Genomic DNA, 8,818 nt, shown 5'->3' on the forward strand with positions numbered 1-8,818 from the left:
ATCTTCTCAAAGAAAAAGAACAAGAAAAGAAAATGGTTATCTGATGAGGCTTTACAAATAGCTGAAGAAAGCAAAGGGGAAAAGAGAAAGGAAAGCTGTATCCAACATAATGCAAATTTCCAGAAAACAGCAAAGAGAAATAAAGTTTTCTTAAATGAGCAATGTAAGGAAATAAGGGAAAAACAAAGAATAGGAAAAACAAGTAATCTCTTCAAGTAAATTTGAGATCTCAAGTGAATGTATCATGCAAAAATGGTTATGATAAAAGACAAAAATGGTAGAGACCTAACAGAAGTAGAAAAGAAAAGAAGTGATAAGAATATACAGAAAAATTATACAAGAAAGACCTTAATATCACTGATAATCATGATGGTGTGGTTAATGATCTAGAGCTGTGCATCCTAGAGAATGAAGTCATGTGGGCCTTAAGAAACTTTGCTAACAATAAGGCGAGCCGAAGTGATAGAATTCTAGATGAGCTATTCAAAATATTGCAAGATGATGCAATATAGGAAACAAGAATTACCAGGAGAGTGGGCTAGTTTCCAAAGAGGCAAAGGAACTACAGATCAAATCACCAACATTTACTAGATTATGGAGAAAGCAAAAGAATTCCAGAAAACCATCTACTTCTGCTTCATTGACTACATTAAAGGTTCTGACTGTGTGGATCACAACAAAATATGGCAAGTCCTCAAAGAGATGGGAATACCAGATCATTTACCTGTCTCTTTTTAAGATTTATTATTACTAATTAATTAATTAATTTAAAAATTATTTATTTGCTTTTTGGAGGGGGCAAGGCATGGCAATTGGGGTTAAGTGACTTGTCCAAGGTCACACAACTAGTAAGTGTTAAGTGTCTGAGGTCAAATTTGAACTCAGGTCCTCCTAACTCTAGGGCCAGTGCTCTATTCACTGTGCCCCAATCTTCCTTGTCTCTTGAGGAACATAGATGTGGGTCAAGAAGCAACAGTTAGAATTGAGCATGGAATAATAGATGGGTTTGAAATTGGGAAAAGACTGCATATTGTCATTTTATTTATTTAGTTTATATTCAAAGTACACCATGCAAAATGCCAGGCTGGATGAATCAAAATCTGGAATTAAGTTTGCCAGGAGAAATATCAACAACATAACAACATATACAGATAATACCACTATGATGGCAGAAAGTGAAGAATTAAGAAGTCTCTTAATGAGGGTGAAAGAGCTGGCTTTTGAAGCTTAATGTAAAAATAAAAATCATGGCAATTGTTCCTATCATTTCCTGGTGAATAGAGGGAGAAGAACTGGATCAGATTTTATATTGTTGGGCTCAAAGATCACTGTAAACAATGACTATAGCCATGAACTAAAGAAAAAAAAAATTGTTCTTTGGAAGGAAAGCTGTGTTAAATCTGGATAGCATTCTAAAAAGCAGAGTTATCACCTTGCTGACAAAGGTTTGTATAGTGAAAGCTATGGTTTTTCCATTAGCAGTGTATGACTGTGAGTGTTATTCTATAAAAGCAAAGCTGAGCTCTACAGAATAGACAATTTCAAATTGTGGTTCTGAAGAAGACTTTTGCGAGTCCCGTGGAAAGCAAGGAGAACAAATTAGTCAATACTTAAAGAAATTAATTCTAGGTACTTACTGGGGCAACTACATAGCCACGGGTTCACAAAGAGTAGGATTCAACTGAATAATTGAACAAAAACAATAGACCCATATACATGTACCAACATATATACATCCAAAAATACACCTTTGGATTTTCCTAGGCACATGGCTGCCGTGTATCTATGCTTTTTCTCCTCTTATTCATGTAAGCTAGAGAAATTTCCCCACTATAAGTATTATAGCGTGTTGCTTCTCCACACTTACATACATCACAAATCTCTAATTTCATCAGTGTGAGTACTCTTTCCATCACCGTAAATTTCATTATTCCTTCCAGGCCTTAGCAGATGGTTTTCATTAGTTGCTGGGGCTTTAATAGTTTGTCATCTGGTGGCCACCCTTTTTGTGATGGGTTTCTTTTGAAATTTAGCTAGATCTCAGATAAAGGCATGATTTCTCAAATATATAGAGAATTGCATCAAATTTATAAATTTTCAGTAGATTGGCCAATTGATAAATGGTCAAAGAATATGAAGAGGCAGTTTTCAGACAAAGAAATGAAAGGTATCTATAGTCAAATGAGAAAATGCTCTAAATTACTATTGATTAGAGAATTACAAATGAAAACAACTTTGAGGTACCACCTCATACCTATCAGATTGGCTAATATGACAGAAAAGGAAAATGATAATGGTTGGATTGGATATGGGAAAATTGGGACACTGATACACTATTGGTAGAACTATGAACTGATCCAAACACTTTGGAGAGCAATTTAGAACTATGACTAAACGGTTATAAAACTGTGATCCAGCAATATCACTACTAGATATGTATTCCAAAGAGATTTAAAAAAAAAGAAAAAGGACATATTTGTACAAAAATATTTATAGCAGTTATAGAAGCTCTTTTTTTTGTGGTGGAAATGAATTGGAAAATTGAAGGGATGCCCGTCACTTGGGGAATGGTTAAACAAGTCATGTCATATGATTGTAATGGAATATTATTGTGCTGTAAGAAATGATAGACAGGATGATGTCAGGGGGAAATAACAAACTTAGACTTACATGAACTGATGCAAAATGAAGCACTCAGAACCAGGAGAACATTGTACATAGGAGAGTATCATAAAAAGTAACAGTAATATTGTGTGGTTAACAATTATGAATGATTCAGCTATTATCAGGAATACAACGATAAAAGACAATTCCAAAGAACTCATGATGAAAAATGCTTTCTGCTTCTAGAGAAAGAACTGATGAAGTCTGAAAGCAGACTGAAGCATAGTATTTTCCATTTCTTTTTAATTTTTTTAAATTTATTTTGATTCAAGTTTTCTTCCACAAAATGACTTATATGGAAATGTTTCAGTGATTGCACAGTATAACCTATATCAAATCACTTAGCATCTCAAGGTAGCAGGATGTAGTGAGCAACAGAATGGAGAACTCAATTTTAAAATGAATGTTAGAATAGTTTGTACATGTAACTGAGTTGAAATTATATATTATTTTAAAGAAAGAAAAAAAACAGCTAGGCTGATCTTTGGAAGACAGACGTTATTCCCCCTTTTTAAAGCTGTATTTTACAGCGACTGCATTCAATTCATCAACCATTACTTAAACGTTTACTTTATGTAACTAGACATTGGAGAAAAAAGGATAAAAATGTAAACAATCCCTGCCCTCATGGAATTTTCTATAGGAATTTAGGACAAGCTGGACTTTTCCAGTTTGGTAACTATCAGTATGTTGTGCTCCACTGGCATTCTTTGAGAACTCACCATAACCTCTATGACATAATGAAACATTGGCTTTGGAGAGAGTGCTAACTCTTGAGCATAGTATATTTGTATGAATGAATGGAGTAATTTATTCTCTTAGAAATACTACTCAGGGGGCAGGTAGGTGGTACAGTGAATAGATCACTGACCCTGGAGGTAGGAGGACCTGAGTTCAAATCTGGCCTCAGATGCTTGACACTAGCTGTGTGACCTTGGGAAAGTCACTTAACCCAAATTGCCTTGCCTCCCCTCCCCCCCCCCCAACCCCACACACAAAATACTACCGTAGGTAGACTGGTGTACTGGGAATGGGAATTTGAAGATCTTCTCTGCCCCTTAATAGGCCACATGTAATCACATGAAGCCAGTGATGGAAGATGCTTGATGAATGGGTGGAACAAAGCTCAGAGGGCTGGGAGTCAGAGCAGTTAGAGGAGGAAGGAGAGGATACAGGAAAGAAGACAGCTAGGTATGGTGTGGCTCCCTGCTGTGTTATGGTGTATTAACTTCTTTGTTGCTATGATGGATCATTTTTCTGGTGTTGAGATTTGGCTTAGTGGTTTTGGGATTTGGCGTTCTGGTTTCTGAATAAATGTTTTGCTTTTCTTTTCTGTATGGAGAGTGTTTTATATTTTGCAATTTAGAACTTTGCTGGCATATTCATAGTTGCCATAAGTGCTGTGAATATTGCATTGGCACTACAACTGGGCACAACCTAATTTGAAGCATTCAATTTGATAAAAAGCTAAATGCCTCTACCAAGGTTATTGAACACACACACACACATGGAGAGACAGACAGACAGACAAACACACAGAGACAGAAAGAAAATGTTATATATAAATTTTGTATCAGAAAAAATTTTGGAAATGATTTAAATGGCGAAAAACTTTTATTTTTGTGGTTTTAATTGGGAGGTTTTTTTAATTCATAGTCAGAAGGTCAATTTAATATTGTTATATATTTTGATCTATAGTATATCTGAGGCACATGTTCTATCCTATTAGAATGATTCAAGGACACACCTGGTGACAGCATGGATTTCTAGTGCCTAAGCACCATTTTAGATATATTTAGATAAATTTATCATTATCATTTTCATTATCTTCAGGGCAGTTGTAGGTGGATAAAATTTTTAGTCTAAAGGATCATCTACTAATTTATACCAAAGTTGTTATCTGTATTAGGGAAGAAGCATTCTGATGAAATTGCAGATCATTGAATTCCTGAAGTGTTTTCATTATTAGTGTCTTACTCATCTCATCTTTTTCAATACCATTCAGATAGAAGTATTCCTAGGGTAAGTCATACTCCTGCTATTATTCTTTCATATTTAATATTCTTTTGATTATTGTAGAGCTTTTTTGTAATTTAATAAAATTATTAGGATATAAGCTTATTTCTTGTAGAAAATTTTTTGGGAACCACTCTTTTAGTGGACAGGATAATATGATACATATATAATTTTGTTCCCATGTGATTTTGCTTTATTTTGTGCTAGATCTCTCAAATTTTAAAAGATTTTTCATTTCCTATAACTATGAACTCTTGGTATACTACATTTATTAAAAATATTTTTCTTAAATTTTTGTGGATCAAAGTTATATCCAGGAGATTGTAATAATTTTTTTTTTTTGGTGATAATACTCTTGTTCCTAGTAGGTTGTTTATTGAAGTCTCAAGGATAATATGAGATCTTAATTTGGAGTATAAGGGTTTGTAATGTGTTAGTTCATGAAAGATGGCACAATTCTGATGTGTAATTTTATCTAAGTATTCTGGAGTTTATAAATTTTCCTGAATTCCAATGATGTCTCATAGCTTCTTTATTTTCTTGAGTTATCTTCATTGACCAATGTGGATGGGGCTCCTTACAAGGATAACCTTTCTGTCATTTCTGCTATATATCATTTGTTCCAATATTACCATCACAAATCTCTCCATTCCTACAAATAAATTCACAGGATTCAGTTTTTTTTTTTTTACATTCTTTTGGTTGAATTCATTCTTATTATTAAAAAGCAAAAAATTGAGATTCACTTCCTCTCTTGAGGTCAAGCAAAACTAATGGGTTATGTTTATATCTGTAATAAAATTACTTGGGTAGAATTCATACCAGAAAAATTTGAGTCTTTAAAACCTATTACCTCACTTCACTGCAAACAGCTGCAGGCTCTGTAAATAGTGACTAAGGCTGCAAAGGACAATCTTTATTACACGTGTGCACACTAGGAAAAGATTTTTGACTGTGTGCCATTTTCCTTCACATGTGATTATAGCAGGTCTCTGTCAGCAATGTCTTTTAAAAATAACAATGGAGAAAATCATAGACTCTCACAACTATTATTCTATATGTTTTTATGCACTTTCTAATACTGCTTGGGCTTTTATTAAAATACACTAGAAATGAAGCTATATAAATTATGAAAACATAAATGATAATTATAATTATCATAATATCTGGAGTCAAGGGCTTCCCTAGGTATTTTGGTTTCCAATATAAGATAAAGGACAAATTTTCCTAAATTTCAAAGGATTCATATAATTGCCAAGCAAAAGGCAAGCAATGGTTTATTGAAATTTATAAGGAGGTAATTAATTGGATACAAAAACGTCTGCTAAGTTTTTAAAGACAATGTCCCTAGTATATACAATAGCTCATGCTTAAAGAGATATTTTTTAAACAGAATTTTGCTTAGGGAAGGTTGGGTGATCAGGGAGCTTCTAAATTTCTCCTTCAAAGCTTGTTAAAAATGTGCTGACTTTAAACAACATTTGGCTTAAATTGGTATATTTTGATTACACAAAATCATGCTTTTGTTACCTTTCAATGGAATGTCATATTAAGGATTAGTCTTTTCAAGAATAAATTAAAAAAAAATCTCTTTAAATGGTGCCTATCCTATTTTTTTAATTCCTTATACAAAAATTGTCTCTTTTTCTTTTGCATTCTATAAATTAAGAACAGAAGAAATGTCAGATCAGTGGTCAGTATACCTCTGTAGTCTATCTCTGACAGTTAAAACAACAGGGAGTGGGAGATCATAGTTACCCTTTATATTGTCAGCATCCAAATGTTACTGTGGTCTATTAAGCACCATAACTTTCCATAACACTCTACTACTGGTCTTTTATCCAGAAGTATGTGCAGGAACATCAGGGATCTCTATCTGCCCACGGTGGTATAGGTTCTGCTAATATTTTCAGCCACACATATTCCCTGATTTCCTTATTCATTAACTTATCATTTAATAGTTTCCTTTATTTGCCCTAAAATGATGTATTATCCTCTCCTAAGTACTATTCTGAGATTTGTTAGCCCTTTCCCATATACACCCTAATATCAGATACTCCATTTGCATACTCTGGGCAGCAGGTCCTAGAACTCTTCCTTATCTCTGCCTCCTGGCTTCCCTCAAGTATCAGCCAAAATCCCTCATTCATTTTAGGAGACCTAGTGCCTTTCTTCTGTTGATTGTTATAATTTTATCCTGTATCTTGTTTGAACATAGATTTCTATATTTGTTTTTTCATGTTTTCTCCCCCATTGGACTATAAGTTCCTTGAAGGTAGTGACTCACTTTTCTTTTTTTCCTTTGTATCCTCAAGGCTTAGCTTGGTGGTTGGCACATGCTTAATAAACGCCTCTGGACTAATCCTTTTATTGAGTACCAGTAAGCTGGATTTCCCATTAATCAGAATTATAAAGTTAAATAATCAATCATTTGGCCCATTCTACATGCTAAGCATGGTTAAGTTCCAGGGATACAAACAAAAGTTAAAAACTTCGTTTTTCCATCCTTGGGAAAGTCACACAAAAAGCTCTTTCCTAGTTAGAGGAGAAAGAGGGACAAGGGGCAGGTTCGTGGGCGGGGCTCGCGCATGCGCATTGAAATAGGAGAATGCTGGGTTTGGGAGCTGGAGCAAGCGCCATAGGCAGAGCTACAGCCTCCTTGGCCTCCACAACCTCACAGTCGTTGCCCTGTTTCCAGGGCCCAGCTCCGTCCCATTCTCAGCGCAGCCTGGGCTTCAACAGACCACCACCATGGCCAGCAAGATCAGGGATGAAGATCGTAGGAAGTCTTATCTCTTCATGTCTGTGGCCCAGAGATTGGGACAGCTGTATTTGGAGAAGCTGCTACCGCTTGAAGAGATTTACCAATTTGAACAGTACCACTCCCCGGCACTCATGGAGGCTGACTTCGATAACAAGCCCATGGTGCTTTTGATGGGCCAGTACAGCACGGGCAAGACGACCTTTATCAGTTACCTCCTCGAGCAGGAATTCCCGTGCATGCGCATTGGGCCAGAGCCCACCACTGATGGCTTCATTGTCCTCATGCACGGTGAGGTTGAGAACGTGATGCCAGGCAATGTGGCCGTGGTGGACCGACGCTTCCCCTTCCGCAACCTTACCAACTTCGGCAATGCCTTCCTCAACCGCTTTGTGTGTGTCCAGCTCCCCAACGAGGTCCTAGAAAGTATCAGCATCATCGACACCCCGGGAATCCTGGCTGGAGAGAAACAGCGAGTCAGCAGAGGTTATGACTTCTCAGCAGTACTTCAGTGGTTTGCTGAGCGAGTGGACCTCATCATCATGCTCTTTGATGCCCATAAACTGGACATCTCAGATGAGCTCTCTGAAGCAATCAAGGCACTCAAGAACTATGAAGATAAGATTCGAGTGGTACTGAACAAGAGTGACCAGATAGGAACACAGCAGCTGATGAGGGTCTATGGGGCCCTCATGTGGTCCCTGGGCAAGATCATTAACACCCCTGAAGTAATGAGGGTATACATAGGGTCCTTCTGGGCCAAGCCGTTTGTGAATATTGAAAACAGCAGGCTATTTGAAGCAGAAGCTTTGGATCTCTTTAAGGACATTCAGAAACTTCCCCACTATACTACTCTTAGAAAAATGAATGACCTGATCAAGAGAGCCAGGCTGGCCAGGGTCCATGGCTACATCATCAGCACCCTCAAGAAAGAGATGCCTATGTTTGGTAAGGAGGCCAAAAAAAAGGAGCTGCTCACCAATTTGAAAGGAGTTTACCAGAAAATTGAACGAGAGTATCATATTCCTCCTGGAGATTTCCCAAGCATCCCAAAGATGCAGCAACTGCTTCAAGCTCAGGACTTCTCTAAGTTCCAGAGCTTGAAGCCCAAGCTCTTTGAAAAGCTGGAACAGATGCTGTCTAAAGATATAGCTCGGTTGATGTTTTTGATGAAGGAAGAAGAGGCTGCTGCTGCTGCTGCTGCCGCTGCTGCTGCACAGGCTGCTGCTATTGTGGAGGAGACCTCAGGGTCTCTGGCTATGCCTACCGTGACACTATGAATGGGCCCTTTGCCCATGACAACAGTAAGGGTGCTAAAGAGTCAGAAATGATAGATAGATAGATAGATAGATAGATAGATAGATAGATAGATAGATA

General features: G+C 36.9%; 1 pseudogene; it reads left to right on the forward strand.

Annotated features, from left to right (window-relative positions):
* Nucleotides 1–7,036: 7,036 nt before the first annotated feature.
* On the forward strand, nucleotides 7,037–8,721 carry LOC138153152 (EH domain-containing protein 1 pseudogene; annotated as a pseudogene).
* The last annotated feature ends 97 nt before the right edge of the window (nucleotides 8,722–8,818 follow it).

Source organism: Petaurus breviceps, unplaced genomic scaffold (assembly GCF_028583685.1).
Source record: "Petaurus breviceps papuanus isolate PSGF00001 unplaced genomic scaffold, PetGlider_PUasm1.0 90977, whole genome shotgun sequence".
Lineage (NCBI taxonomy): Eukaryota > Metazoa > Chordata > Mammalia > Diprotodontia > Petauridae > Petaurus > Petaurus breviceps.